Source organism: Dendrobates tinctorius, unplaced genomic scaffold (assembly GCF_039654945.1).
Source record: "Dendrobates tinctorius isolate UK_male_01 unplaced genomic scaffold, ASM3965494v1 ptg000151l, whole genome shotgun sequence".
In the NCBI taxonomy this organism is placed as follows: Eukaryota; Metazoa; Chordata; class Amphibia; order Anura; family Dendrobatidae; genus Dendrobates; species Dendrobates tinctorius.
In genome coordinates this window covers 1,378,254-1,394,490 of record NW_027361818.1, presented here as the reverse complement: position 1 = coordinate 1,394,490, position 16,237 = coordinate 1,378,254, and the positions used below count along the sequence as shown (strand labels likewise).

At 42.7% G+C, this 16,237-nt stretch overlaps 2 non-coding genes across 2 annotated transcripts; both read left to right on the top strand.

Moving 5' to 3' along the window:
• The first annotated feature begins 159 nt into the window (after positions 1-159).
• TRNAS-UGA (transfer RNA serine (anticodon UGA)) lies at positions 160-241 on the top strand. The gene has a single exon. It is a non-coding gene; the product is annotated as a tRNA-Ser (tRNA).
• Positions 242-15,593: 15,352 nt separating this feature from the next.
• On the top strand, positions 15,594-15,675 carry TRNAS-CGA (transfer RNA serine (anticodon CGA)). The gene has a single exon. It is a non-coding gene; the product is annotated as a tRNA-Ser (tRNA).
• Positions 15,676-16,237: the final 562 nt, after the last annotated feature.

Here is a 16,237-nt window from a genome sequence, read left to right as displayed (position 1 = left end):
CCTCAGACCACTTCTTTCTCTTCAGTAAGTCAGTCTAGTTTTCATGCTCATGGCTGTGTAGTTCAGTAGAGATTCAGGTGAACTAAGGCCAAAATCTTCTCACAGGCTCTCCCTCTGTGCTCACATGGCAAAAACATCTGATAAATTATTCAACAGTTGGCTGTGATGGCTGAGTGGTTAAGGCGTTGTACTTGAAATCCAATGGGGTATCCCCGCACAGCTTCAAATCTTGTTCACAGCGCAGTGTTTTACTTGGTCAAAACTTTGGACCTTCTCGAAAAGAGTAAAATAATATATACAGTATATTATTAAAATGGGCCAAGTGATATGAAAATGGGACAACTCCAACATGTTTGACTCAAAATCTGCCTCAAGAATGAAATTAAGCAGTATAAAAACTTCAAGAAATATTACTCGATGTTTCCCATGATATTGATGACATCATTTGCAGATAATAGAAATCTATGTATTGGTTGCTGGAAATCCTCTACACCAAATTTCTTTCAGCAATAAAAAGTCAATGGTTCCAAAAAGGCAACTGAGAACCATCAGCAATGCCATATATTTTGATGGCTGCATTTTTAAGACGATGGACTTGAAATCTTCATGTTGGATGAAATCGTGTTCATTGTTTTACCTTTGAAAAGATTGGATTTTGCACATGAAAGATTAGTGAAAAGAAAATATAGTAAAAGCTGGGAATAATAAAACAATGCAGATTAATTCCCTGACAGTGTGCGGAAACCAAAGACAATTTTAACCATGAGAAACACGTGGTCAACAAAATCTCTGCGTTTCTCAACATACAATCCATTCATCTCCTTCTACTCTTTAATCTCAGACCACTCCTTTCTCTTCAGTAAGTCAGTCAAGTTCTCTTGCTCATGGCTGTATCCTACAATAGATATTCATGCGAATTTAGGCCAAAATCTTTTCACAGGCTGTTTTCTGTGTTCACATGGCAAACACATCTGATAAAGTGAGCCTATAATTGGCTGTGATGGCCGCAAATCCCCACACAGGTTCAAATCCTGTTCACAGTGCAGTGTTTTACTTGGTCAAAACTTTGGACCTTCTCGAAAAGAGTAAAATAATATATACAGTATATTATTAAAACGGGCCAAGTGATATGAAAATGGGACAACTTAACATGTTTGACTCGAAATCTGCCTCAAGAATGAGATTTAGCATTATGAAAACTCCAAGAAGTATTACTCGATGTTTCCCATGATATTGATGACATCATTTGCAGATAATAGAAATCTATGTATTGGTTGCTGGAAATCCTCTACACCAAATTTCTTTCAGCAATAAAAAGTCAATGAAAGTATTTAAACTGGTTCCAAAAAGACAACTGAGAACCATCAGCAATGCCATATATTTTGATGGCTGCATTTTTAAGACGATGGACTTGAAATCTTCATGTTGGATGAAATCGTGTTCACAGTTTATTGTTTTACCTTTGAAAAGATTGGATTTTGCACATGAAAGATTAGTGAAAAGAAAATATAGTAAAAGCTGGGAATAATAAAACAATGCAGATTAATTCCCTGACAGTGTGCGGAAACCAAAGACAATTTTAACAATGAGAAACATGTGGTCAACAAAATCTCTGCGTTTCTCAATATACAATCCATTCATCTCCTTCTACTCTTTAATCTCAGACCACTCCTTTCTCTTCAGTAAGTCAGTCAAGTTCTCTTGCTCATGGCTGTATCCTACAATAGATATTCATGCGAATTTAGGCCAAAATCTTTTCACAGGCTGTTCTCTGTGTTCACATGGCAAACACATCTGATAAAGTGAGTCTATAATTGGCTGTGATGGCCGCAAATCCCCACACAGGTTCAAATCCTGTTCACAGTGCAGTGTTTAACTTGGTCAAAACTTTGGACTTTCTCGAAAAGAGTAAAATAATATGTACAGTATATTATTAAAATGGGCCAAGACATATGAAAATGGGACAACTAAATGTGTTTGACTCAATATCTGTCTCAAGAATGAAATTAACAAGTATTAAAACTTAAAGAAATATTACTAGATGTTTCCCCTGATATTGATGACATCATTTGCAGATAATAGAAATCTATGCATTGATAGCTGGAAATCCTCTACACCAATTTTCTTTCAGCAATAAATGCAATGTCAATTAAAGTATTTAAACTGGTTCCAAAAAGACAACTGAGAACCATCAGCAATGCCATATATTTTGATGGCTGCATTTTTAAGACGATGGACTTGAAATCTTCATGTTGGATGAAATCATGTTCAGTTTATTGTATTAGTTTTGAAAAGATTGGATTTTGCTTATGAAAGATTAGTGAAAAGAAAATATAGTAAAAGTTGGGAATAATAAAAAAATGCAGATTAATTCCCTGGCAGTGCGCGGTGTCCAACCACAATTTTAAGCATGAGAAACATGTGGTCAACAAAATCACTGCGTTTCTTAATATACAATCCATTTATCTCCTTCTACTCTTTGATCTCAGACCACTTCTTTCTCTTCAGTAAGTCAGTCTAGTTTTCATGCTCATGGCTGTGTAGTTCAGTAGAGATTCAGGTGAACTTAGACCAAAATCTTCTCACAGGCTCTGCCTCTGTGCTCACATGGCAAAAACATCTGATAGATTATTCAACAGTTGTCTGTGATGGCCGAGTGGTTAAGGCGTTGGACTCGAAATTAGAGTTGAGCGACTTTTGGTTTTTTAGGGTCGCGTTTCGTTTCGTGAAACCCGACTTTTCCAAAAGTCGGGTCGAGCAAGATCGTCCAATTATAGGGAAAAGTCGGGGTCATCCCGAAACATGAAACCCAATGTAAGTCAATGGGGAATAAAAGTCGGCAGTGAGAGGAGGACAGGAAACACCTACAGTGCCCATTTGAATGCCAAAAGCATCAATTCTTCTTTCTTAAGCTTGTCAACCTTAATTAACTTCATAATACAAGTTACGCACTGAAAAATGGGGGTTATTTGGCTACAAACTGTGGGGGGGGAGGGCTGGCTCCAGGTTTTCATGTGCCCTGGGCGAAAGAGCGCCCCTTTAACACATACCACAACTCATCATGCTCCGATACGGCAGAGAAATAGCGGTATAGTACAATGAAAAATACCTCACTTTTTACATCTCATGACGAGGCCCATCTATTTCTCCATACAGAATCATTGGTCCCATATAATGTTTGAAACAGTATATGATGAGCTCCACATAATGCTACAGTATATGTTGGTCCCCATGGATGAAGCTCCACTGTCTTATGGGCCCAAACAATGCTCCAAACATAATGGGCCCCATTTCTAATGCTCTAGTGTATAATGGGCCCTGTAAATGCTGCTCCAGTGTCTGATGTCCACCTTTGGAATGTTCCAGTGTATGGTGGGCCCCATCTATCATTCTCCAGAGTATAGTGCTCCCCAAAAATTGCTGTCCCAACATTGAAAACAATCAAATAAGTCTCCTCGCTAGGGAATCCCTGTACTTGTCTGGACAGGTGCTGTAGCTTGCTTAACAGCTCGCCAGCCGTTCTCACGCCCAGTATGGATTACACGTGATTGCACAAAGGTTAGAAAGGGTACCGTATCCCCAGATAACATGTATGGATAGCGTACACATTCAAAATATATGTCTCAGGAGGCAGGCTCAGACGGTGTTAGGCCCAGTATGGATCGCACGTGATTGCACAAAGGTTAGAAAGGGTACCGTATCCCTGGATAACAAGTATGGATAGCGTACACATTCAAAATATATGTCTCAGGAGGCAGGCTCAGACGGTGTTAGGCCTAGTATGGATTGCACGTGATTGCACAAAGGTTAGAAAGGGTACCGTATCCCTGGATAACATGTATGGATAGCGTACACATTCAAAATATATGTCTCAGGAGGCAGGCTCAGACGGTGTTAGGCCCAGTATGGATTGCACGTGATTGCACAAAGATTAGAAAGGGTACCGTATCCCTGGATAACATGTATGGATAGTGTACACATTCAAAATATATGTCTATACAGCATGAGGCAGTCTCAGACGGTGTTAGGCCCAGTATGGATTGCACGTGATTGCACAAAGGTTAGAAAGGGTACCGTATCCCTGGATAACATGTATGGATAGCGTACACATTCAAAATATATGTCTATACAGCATGAGGCAGGCTCAGATGGTGTTAGGCCCAGTATGGATTGCACGTGATTGCACAAAGGTTAGAAAGGGTACCGTATCCCTGGATAACATGTATGGATAGCGTACACATTCAAAATATATGTCTCAGGAGGCAGGCTCAGACGGTGTTAGGCCCAGTAAGGATCGCACGTGATTGCACAAAGGTTAGAAAGGGTACCGTATCCCTGGATAACAAGTATGGATAGCGTACACATTCAAAATATATGTCTCAGGAGGCAGGCTCAGACGGTGTTAGGCCCAGTATGGATTGCACGTGATTGCACAAAGGTTAGAAAGGGTACCGTATCCCTGGATAACATGTATGGATAGCGTACACATTCAAAATATATGTCTCAGGAGGCAGGCTCAGACGGTGTTAGGCCCAGTATGGATTGCACGTGATTGCACAAAGGTTAGAAAGGGTACCGTATCCCTGGATAACATGTATGGATAGCGTCCACATTCAAAATATATGTCTATGCAGCATGAGGCAGGCTCAGAGAGGTGTTAGGCCCAGTATGGATTGCACGTGATTGCACAAAGGTTAGAAAGGGTACCTTATCCCTGGATAACATGTATGGATAGTGTACACATTCAAAATATATGTCTATACAGCATGAGGCAGGCTCAGACGGTGTTAGGCCCAGTATGGATTGCACGTGATTGCACAAAGGTTAGAAATGGTACCGTATGCCTGGATAACATGTATGGATAGCGTACACATTCAAAATATATGTCTCAGGAGGCAGGCTCAGACGGTGTCAGGCACAGTATGGATTTGACGGCCCAGATTACACAGTGGAGGAGCAGGGAGAGGTAAAGATTGCAAATGCTGGGGCCCTGACCAAGCAAGGGGGGCCCACTCGTGGGCATCGGTACTGGCACTGGGCCCCTCATAGTACAGCGGTGTGTCTGACGGCGGGTGTGCACCACCACGTCAGAGACACTTGATTGCACTATGAGGGACCCTGTGCCAGTGCCCGCGCCCAAGAGTCGGCCTACCCACCTGTCCAGGGCAACGGCACTCGCACGGTGTCGTGCGGTAGGTGGTGACCCCGGCCATGGGGGGGGAGGCAGCACAGTTAGGAAGTTTTAGAAAGTGGCATATGTTGATGTTGGACATTCAGCTGATGCAAAAGGCAAAATAGGTGAAGTACCAGGAAGAGGTGGACCAAAGCAAGCCATTTTTCTATCACCCTATGTGTCATCAGGGGAAGGTGGGACAAAATCCTTGGAAACCCATGCGTGGTTCATTTTAATGAAGGTTAGATCATCCACATTTTGGGTTGACAGACGGGTCCTTTTTTCTGTCAGGATTGATCCAGCTGCACTGAAGACTCTTTCCGATAGCACACTTGCAGCTGGGCAAGCGAGCTCCTGTAAGGCATATTGTGCCAATTCAGGCCAGGTGTCCAGTTTAGCGGCCCAATAGTCAAAGGGGAATGACCTGTGTGGGAGAACATCGATATGGGAAGAAAAGTAGTTTGTTACCATAGTTGACAACTGCTGTCTCTTGTCACTTTCCATCGATGCAGTATTACCAGTTGTGTGAGCGGTATTTGAAAAATCAGTCCACAACATTGTCATGAAACCCCTGTCTCCAACGCCACTTCTGCTGTGTGCACCACGAACACCTCTGCCAAGCTGCCCCCGGCCCGTACGGCTCGTGTGAGAACTATCACCGCTGCTGTGTGCTGGGAATGCCTCAAGCAACCGATTTACCAGAGTTGCTTGTTTATTAGCCAATATTAGGTCAAGGTTCTCCTGTGGCATGATGTTTTGTAATTTGCCTATATAGCGTGGATCCAGGATGCTGGCCAACCAGTAGTCGTCATTGTTCATCATTTTGGCAATGCGGGGGTCCCTTTTTAGGATCCGCAAGGCATAATCTGACATGTGGGCCAATGTTCCCGGTGTCAATGATGCACTGCGAGTGCTGGGTGGAGGAGCACTTTCTGGCAAATCCACATCCCTCCAGTCACGCACAAACCCTGTACCAGACCTTTCCACGCCAACATTTTCACTTGCCCCACGAGATGCATCCTCCTCCCCTAAGTAATCATCCCCATCATCCTCCTCCTCCTCCTCTTCTTCCTCCACCTCGTCCAGGAGAGGTCCCTGAGCAGACAATGGCTGAATGTCATCAAGGATTCCCTCCTCCTCTTCCTCCTCATCAACATTGGCTGCAGACGCCTGCTCCTTAAGGTGCGTCAAAGTTTGCATGAGCAGACGCATAAGTGGGATGTTCATGCTTAGGATGGCGTCATCTGCGCTTACCAGCCGTGTGCATTCCTCAAAACACTGAAGGACTTTACAAAGGTCTTTCAGCTTCGACCACTGCACACCTGTCAACTCCATGTCTGCTCTCAAAGTGCATGGCCGTGTATCCTCCTACAAATGCATTATGGCCTGCCTCTGCTCGCACAGCCGCTCCACCATGTGCAGGGTGGAGTTCCACCTTGTTGCAATGTCGATAATGAGGTGGTGGTTGGGAAGGTGGAGCAATCACTGCAGCTTCTGCATACGAACGGAGTGTACAGGCGACCGGCGGATGTGCGCGCACAGTCTTCGCACCTTCTGGAGCAGGGCTGTTAATTCCGGATAATTTTTGAGGAAGCACTGCACCACCAGGTTCAAGGTGTGAGCCAAGCAAGGTATGTGGCTGAGTTTTGAAAGGGCTATGGCTGCCACAAAATTACGGCCGTTATCACTAACTACCTTGCCTGCCTCAAGATGTACACTGCCCAGCCATGACTCAGTTTGTCGCTTCAAGTACTCGGCCAGCACCTCGGCGGTGTGTTTGTCGCCCAAACACATCATCTGCAACACAGCCTGCTGACGCTTTCCACTAGCTGCTCGATAGGGGGACACATCGTGTGCAACAGTAGCAGCTGCAGATGGAGTGCTCGTACGACTGCGCTCTGTGGACGAGCTTTCGCTTCTGGAGGAGGTGGAGGAGGAGGAGGGTCGAACGCCTACAGCCAACTGTTTCCTATACCGTGGGCTAGGCAGCACTGTCCCACCACCGCTGTCCCCTGTGGACCCTGCATCCACCACATTAACCCAGTGCGCAGTGATGGACACGTAACGGCCCTGGCCATGCCGACTGGACCATGCATCAGTTGTGAGGTGCACCTTTCTGCTCACTGACTGCATGGACAATGCGGTCTTTCACATGATGGTGGAGGGCTGGGATGGCTTTGCGAGAGAAGAAGTGGCGACTGGGTAGGTCATAGCGTGGTACTGCATAGGCCATGAGTTCGCGGAAAGCTGTGCTTTCCACCAACCGAAAGGGCATCATCTCAAATGAGATTAGTTTGGCAATGTGGGTGTTCAAACCCAGTGTACGCGGATGAGAGACTGAGTACTTTCTTGACCTACTCATAGTGTCTGGGAGGGTGAGCTGGACTTGAGAACTGCATATGGTGGAAGTAGCGGTGGACAGGGCGGACTGAGAGAGGGTTGATGATGGTGATGGAGTTGGTGTTCTTTCTGATGGCCTAGAATCAGTCTTTCGTTGATATAACAGTGGGATTCCCTGAATGCTGTGGCCTTGCAACGACACCTCAACATTTGCTGCTGTGCTAACCGGTGGGCTTACAGTGGGGGAAACAATGTAGCGTTGCTGACTACCTTCGTTGTGATCAGTTGCACATGTGGCACTTGAGGTTTGGTGTTGTGTCCACGCTTGCAAGTGCATGCTGGTTAAATGTCTAAGCATGCAACTGGTATTCAAATTTTTCAGATTTTTCCCTCGGCTAAAGGTCTTTGCGCACTTCTTACAGATAACCTTGGCCTGATCATGAGGATTTTGTTCAAAAAAGTGCCACACTGCACTCTTCCTACTTTGGCAGACATTTTGCGGCCTAGCACGCTGTGATCTTTTGACCCTCTGGACAAGCTGTCCAGCAACTCTTTTGATGTTTGGAACCTGTCTTTGGAGTGCTCCGGGCCTGCCAGATAACAGCTGTTGCGATGTCGATGTCTGCTGTGGATGCTCCTCATCTGAGCTATTGGAAGCAGCACCCTCTTCCCACAATGGATGCCAATCTGGGTCAACAGCTGGGTCATCCATCACCTCCTCTTCTATGTCATGTGCACCTTCCTCTGTGTCACCGTGTATGGTGGTATAGTGTGCGGGAAGGGGCACCTGAGTCTCATCAGGGTCAGAATCTGGCTCTGTACACTGCGAGGACAATGTAGTGCTCTGAGTGAATGTACCAGCAGAATCATCCATCAGCGGCTGTGCATCAGTGCACTCCATGTCAGATTCATCTTGGCCTGGGTAATTCACCATTTCACTTGATAATCCAGGCATGGTATGTGAAAACAGCTCCATGGAGTAATCAGTAGTATTGCCTGCGTCATCCTTCAATCTTGGTTGGGGTGAAGGACACAAGGAAAGGTGTGGTTCATGAACATGAGCCTCCAATGACGACTCAGTGCTTTTACTTTTTACAACTGAAGAAGAGGAGGCGATAGAGCTGGAGGCTGAGTCAGCAATGTAAGACAAAACTTTTTCCTGATGCTCTGGCTTTAAAAGCGGTTTGCCAACTCCTAGAAAACTAAGCGTTCGAGGCCTTATGTAGCCAGACGATGACGCAGGCTCAACACCTCCTGCATTCGGTCCTATTTTGCTCTTGCCACTACCATCAGATCCACCACCAACACCATCATTACCAGCTGCCAACCCCCGCCCAATTCCACGGCCTCTTCCACCAGCCTTCCTCATTTTTGGTAGAAATGTAGACAAAATCCAACAAACTATATAGTATGTAAAACAAGGTGTCTATAGGACAGGGGAGATTTTGAATTTCTGCACACACTTTTGGACACTGGACACTTAGAATCATAGAATCATATAATCGTAGAGTTGGAAGGGACCTCCTGGGCCATCTGGTCCAACCCCCTGCTCAAAGCAGGATTCGCTAAATCATCCCAGTCAGATGTCTGTCCAGCCTCTGTTTGAAGACTTCCATTGAAGGAGAACTCACCACTTCTCGTGGCAGCCTGTTCCACTCATTGATCACTCTAACTGTCAAAAAGTTTTTTCTAATATCTAATCTGTGTCTCCTCCCATTCAGTTTCATCCCATTGCTTCTAGTCTTTCCTTGTGCAAGTGAGAATATAGTTGATCCTTCTACAATGTGACAGCCCTTTAGATATTTGTAGACAGCAATTAAGTCTCCTCTCAGTCTTCTCTTTTGCAAACTAAACATTCCCAAATCCTGCAACCTTTCTTCATAAGACAGGGTTTGCAGACCGGTCACCATTCTGGTCGCTCTTTTCTGAACTTGCTCCAGTTTGTTGATGTCTTTTTTAAAATGTGGTGCCCAAAACTGGACACAATATTCCAGATGAGGTCTGACCAAAGAGGAGTAGAGGGAAATAATGACTTCACGTGATCTAGACTGTATGCTTCTGTTAATACATCCTAGAACTGCATTTGCCTTTTTTGCTGCTGCATCACACTGTTGACTCATATTCAGTCTGTGATCTATTAGTATACCCAAGTCTTTTTCACATGTGCTGTCACTTAGCCCTATTCCTCCCATTCTATATATGCTTTTTTCATTTTTATTGCCCAGATGTAGTACTTTGCATTTCTCCCTGTTAAAAACCATTCTGTTAGTTACTGCCCACTTCTCCAGTTTATTTAAATCTTTTTGAATCCTCTCTCTCTCTTCTCTAGTATTAGCTATCCCTCCTAGCTTTGTGTCATCAGCAAATTTAATCAGTTTACCCTCAATTCCTTCATCTAAATCGTTGATAAAGATGTTGAACAATACAGGGCCCAGGAGAGAGCCCTGTGGTACCCCACTTGAGACATTCTTCCAACTGGATGTGCAGCCATTTACGACCACTCTTTGGGTCCGATCACTAAGCCAGCTATGAATCCACCTAACAGTTGCCTTGTCCATTCCATACTTAGTCATTTTTTCAATAAGGATTGTATGAGAGACTTTGTCAAATGCTTTGCTGAAGTCAAGATATACTATATCTACAGCATTTCCTTGATCCACCCAATCAGTGATACCGTCATAGAAGGAAATTAAGTTAGTCTGACATGACTTATTAGTTACAAACCCATGCTGACTCTGTTTGATCACTTCATTCTTATCCAGGTATTGACTTACATGTTGTTTAATAATTTGTTCAAAGATCTTTCCTGGTATAGAAGTCAGACTCACCGGCCTATAGTTGCCTGGGTCCACCTTCTTACCCTTTTTGAAGATAGGAACAACATTTGCTCTTCTCCAGTCTTCTGGCACTTCTCCTGTTTTCCAAGAATTTTCAAAGATTATGGAGAGTGGTTCAGAAATTTCTTCTGCTATCTCCTTCAGTACTCTGGGGTGTAATTCATCTGGACCTGGAGACTTGAATTCATTTAGGTTAGCTAAGTGTTTCCTCACTATCTTTCTGTTTATAGATATCCTGGATTCTTCTATTCCCTTAATAAGACAGTGAATAACAGTTGGTGTTACATTTCCTTTCTGAGAGAAAACAGATGCAAAATAGGAATTTAAAAGTTCAGCCTTCTCAACATCCTGTCTTACCATTTCATCATTTTCATCCTGTAAAAATCCTATAGCATCTTTGACTTTTCTTTTACTTTTGACATATCCCCAAAATCCTTTATTATTGCTTTTGACATCTCTTGGATTGTGTGAGGCCCACTGATATCTGAGCGCTATGTGACAGGCTCGATGGCACAGCTGTGACCTAAGTGACTAGAGAATAAGTGAGATTTTGAATCTCTGCACACACTATTGGACACTGGACACTTTTGAATTGTGTGAGGCCCACTGATATCTGAGCGCTATGTGACAGGCTCGATGGCACAGCTGTGACCTAAGTGACTAGAGAATAAGTGAGATTTTGAATCTCTGCACACACTTTTGGACACTGGACACTTTTGGATTGTGTGAGGCCCAATGAATATCTGAGCGCTATGTGACAAGCTCGATGGCACAGCTGTGACCTAAGTGACTAGAGGATAAGTGAGAGTTTGAATCTCTGCACACACTTTTGGACACTGGACACTTTTGGATTGTGTGAGGCCCAATGAATATCTGAGCGCTATGTGACAAGCTCGATGGCACAGCTGTGACCTAAGTGACTAGAGGATAAGTGAGAGTTTGAATCTCTGCAAACACTTTTGGACACTGGACACTTTTGGATTGTGTGAGGCCCAATGAATATCTGAGCGCTATGTGACAAGCTCGATGGCACAGCTGTGACCTAAGTGACTAGAGGATAAGTGAGAGTTTGAATCTCTGCACACACTTTTGGACACTGGACACTTTTGGATTCTGTGAGGCCCAATGAATATCTGAGCGCTATGTGACAAGCTCGATGGCACAGCTGTGACCTAAGTGACTAGAGAATAAGTGAGATTTTGAATCTCTGCACACACTTTTGGACACTGGAAACTTTTGGATTGTGTGAGGCCCAATGAATATCTGATCGCTATGTGACAGGCTCGATGGCACAGCTGTGACCTAAGTGACTAGAGAGTAAGTGAGATTTTGAATCTCTGCACACACTTTTGGACACTGGACATTTTTGGATTGTGTGAGGCCCAATGAATATCTGAGCGCTATGTGACAAGCTCGATGGCACAGCTGTGACCTAAGTGACTAGAGGATAAGTGAGAGTTTGAATCACTGCACACACTTTTGGACACTGGACACTTTTGGATTGTGTGAGGCCCAATGAATATCTGAGCGCTATGTGACAAGCTCGATGGCACAGCTGTGATCTAAGTGACTAGAGGATAAGGGAGATTGGATTGCTTTTAAAAAAGCAGTTTGCGGAGCAGTGGGTAAACAGCAATGACAGCCTGTCAGGAAGCCTTAAAAGGCAGCCCAACAACCAACACCACTGATACACCACTATATAGCCTCCCCTTGCACTGCACACAGTTACTGGTGTGTTGTGCAGGCCAAATTGCTATCAGCAGCAGAAGCAGTTTTTTTTTCTTCTCAGCAGGACAAAAAAAAAATTGGGATTGCTTTTAAAAAAGCAGTTTGAGGCCCAATGAATATCTGAGCGCTATGTGACAGGATCGATGGCACAGCTGTGACCAAAGTGACTAGAGGATAAGGGAGATTGGATTGCTTTTAAAAAAGCAGTTTGCGGAGCAGTGGGTAAACAGCAATGCCAGCCTGTCAGGAAGCTTTAGAAGGCAGCCCAACAACCAACACCACTGATACACCACTATATAGCCTCCCCTTGCACTGCACACACAGTGACTGGTGTGTTGTGCAGGCCAAATCGCTAGCAGCAGAAGCAGTTTTTTGGTCTTCTTCCCTGCCTAACGCTCTCCCTACAGAATCACCAGCAACCTCTCCCTATACTGAGATCGGCAGAAGTAAGATGGCGGTCGGCGTGCACGCCCTTTTATACCCCCTGTGACGCCCACCAAAGCAAGCCAATCACTTGCATGCCCTTCTGAAAGATGGTGGTGACCCGTGCCTATGTCATCACGTTGCCCACAGTGTCCGTGGATCCTGATTGGCTGAATAAGAGCGCAAAACAAACTTTTGAAACGCGACTTTGGCCCGTAAGTCGCCGACCTCGTGGCCGACCTCATCCTAGGGTCGGGTTTCGTTTCATGAAACCCGACTTTGCCAAAAGTCGGCGGCTTTTGAATTTTTTCAACCCGTTTCGCTCAACTCTACTCGAAATCCAATGGGGTATCCCCGCACAGGTTCAAATCCTGTTCACAGCGCAGTGTTTTACTTGGTCAAAACTTTGGACCTTCTCGAAAAGAGTAAAATAATATATACAGTATATTATTAAAACGGGCCAAGTGATATGAAAATGGGACAACTCCAACATGTTTGACTCAAAATCTGCCTCAAGAATGAAATTAAGCAGTATGAAAACTTCAAGAAATATTACTCGATGTTTCCCATGATATTGATGACATCATTTGCAGATAATAGAAATCTATGTATTGGTTGCTGGAAATCCTCTACACCAAATTTCTTTCAGCAATAAAAAGTCAATGAAAGTATTTAAACTGGTTCCAAAAAGACAACTGAGAACCATCAGCAATGCCATATATTTTGATGGCTGCATTTTTAAGATGATGGACTTGAAATCTTCATGTTGGATGAAATCGTGTTCACAGTTTATTGTTTTACCTTTGAAAAGATTGGATTTTGCACATGAAAGATTAGTGAAAAGAAAATATAGTAGAAGCTGGGAATAATAAAACAATGCAGATTAATTCCCTGACAGTGTGCGGAAACCAAAGACAATTTTAACCATGAGAACCACGTGGTCAACAAAATCTCTGCGTTTCTCAATATACAATCCATTCATCTCCTTCTACTCTTTGATCTCAGACCAATCCTTTCTCTTCAGTAAGTCAGTCAAGTTCTCTTGCTCATGGCTGTATCCTACAATAGATATTCTTGCAAATTTAGGCCAAAATCTTTTCACAGGCTGTTCTCTGTGTTCACATGGCAAACACATCTGATAAAGTGAGCCTATAATTGGCTGTGATGGCCGGAAATCCCCACACAGGTTCAAATCCTGTTCACAGTGCAGTGTTTTACTTGGTCAAAACTTTGGACCTTCTTGAAAAGAGTAAAATAATATATACAGTATATTATTAAAATGGGCCAAGACATATGAAAATGGGACAACTAAATATATTTGAGTCGAAATCTGTCTCAAGAATGAAATTAACAAGTATGAAAACTTAAAGAAATATTACTAGATGTTTCCCATGATATTGATGACATCATTTGCAGATAATAGAAATCTATGTATTGATAGCTGGAAATCCTCTACACCAAATTTCTTTCAGCAATAAAATGTCAATTAAAGTATTTAAACTGGTTCCAAAAAGACAACTGAGAACCATCAGCAATGCCATATATTTTGATGGCTGCATTTTTAAGACGATGGACTTGAAATCTTCATGTTGGATGAAATCGTGTTCAGTTTATTGTATTAGTTTTGAAAAGATTGGATTTTGCTTATGAAAGATTAGTGAAAAGAAAATATAGTAAAAGTTGGGAATAATAAAAAAATGCAGATTAATTCCCTGGCAGTGCGCGGTGTCCAACCACAATTTTAAGCATGAGAAACACGTGGTCAACAAAATCTCTGCATTTCTCAATATACAATCCATTCATCTCCTTCTACTCTTTAATCTCAGACCAGATTAATTCCCTCACAGTGCGCGGTGTCCAACCACAATTTTAAGCATGAGAAACATGTGGTCAACAAAATCACTGCGTTTCTTAATATACAATCCATTTATCTCCTTCTACTCTTTGATCTCAGACCACTTCTTTCTCTTAAGTAAGTCAGTCTAGTTTTCATGCTCATGGCTGTGTAGTTCAGTAGAGATTCAGGTGAACTTAGACCAAAATCTTCTCACAGGCTCTCCCTCTGTGCTCACATGGCAAAAACATCTGATAGATTATCCAACAGTTGGCTGTGATGGCCGAGTGGTTAAGGCATCAGACTCGAAATCCAATGGGTTATCCCCGCACAGGTTCAAATCCTGTTAACAGTGCAGTGTTTTACTTGGACAAAACTTTGGACCTTCTCGAAAAGAGTAAAATAATATATACAGTATATTATTAAAACGGGCCAAGTGATATGAAAATGAGACAACTCCAACATGTTTGACTCAAAATCTGCCTCAAGAATGAAATTAAGCAGTATGAAAACTTCAAGAAATATTACTCGATGTTTCCCATGATATTGATGACATCATTTGCAGATAATAGAAATCTATGTATTGGTTGCTGGAAATCCTCTACACCATATTTCTTTCAGCAATAAAAAGTCAATGAAAGTATTTAAACTGGTTCCAAAAAGACAACTGAGAACCATCAGCAATGCCATATATTTTGATGGCTGCATTTTTAAGACGATGGACTTGAAATCTTCATGTTGTATGAAATCGTGTTCACAGTTTATTGTTTTACCTTTGAAAAGATTGGATTTTGCACATGAAAGATTAGTGAAAAGAAAATATAGTAAAAGCTGGGAATAATAAAACAATGCAGATTAATTCCCTGACAGTGTGCGGAAACCAAAGACAATTTTAACCATGAGAAACACGTGGTCAACAAAATCTCTGCATTTCTCAATATACAATCCATTCATCTCCTTCTACTGTTTAATCTCAGACCAGATTAATTCCCTGGCAGTGCGCGGTGTCCAACCACAATTTTAAGCATGAAAAACATGTGGTCAACAAAATCACTGCGTTTCTTAATATACAATCCATTTATCTCCTTCTACTCTTTGATCTCAGACCACTTCTTTCTCTTCAGTAAGTCAGTCTAGTTTTCATGCTCATGGCTGTGTAGTTCAGTAGAGATTCAGGTGAACTTAGACCAAAATCTTCTCACAGGCTCTCCCCCTGTGCTCACATGGCAAAAACATCTGATAGCTTATTCAACAGTTGGCTGTGATGGCCGAGTGGTTAAGGTGTTGGACTCGAAATCCAATGAGGTATCCCCGCACAGGTTCAAATCCTGTTCACAGCGCATTGTTTTACTTGGTCAAAACTTTGGACCTTCTCGAAAAGAGTAAAATAATATATACAGTATATTATTAAAACGGGCCAAGTGATAAGAAAATGGGACAACTCCAACATGTTCGACTCAAAATCTGCCTCAAGAATGAAATTAAGCAGTATGAAAGCTTCAAGAAATATTACTCGATGTTTCCCATGATATTGATGACATCATTTGCAGATAATAGAAATCTATGTATTGGTTGCTGGAAATCCTCTACACCAAATTTCTTTCAGCAATAAAAAGTCAATGAAAGTATTTAAACTGGTTCCAAAAAGACAACTGAGAACCATCAGCAATGCCATATATTTTGATGGCTGCATTTTTACGACGATGGACTTGAAATCTTCATGTTGGATGAAATCGTGTTCACAGTTTATTGTTTTACCTTTGAAAAGATTGGATTTTGCACATGAAAGATTAGTGAAAAGAAAATATAGTAAAAGCTGGGAATAATAAAACAATGCAGATTAATTCCCTGACAGTGTGTGGAAACCATAGACAATTTTAACCATTAGAAACACATGGTCAA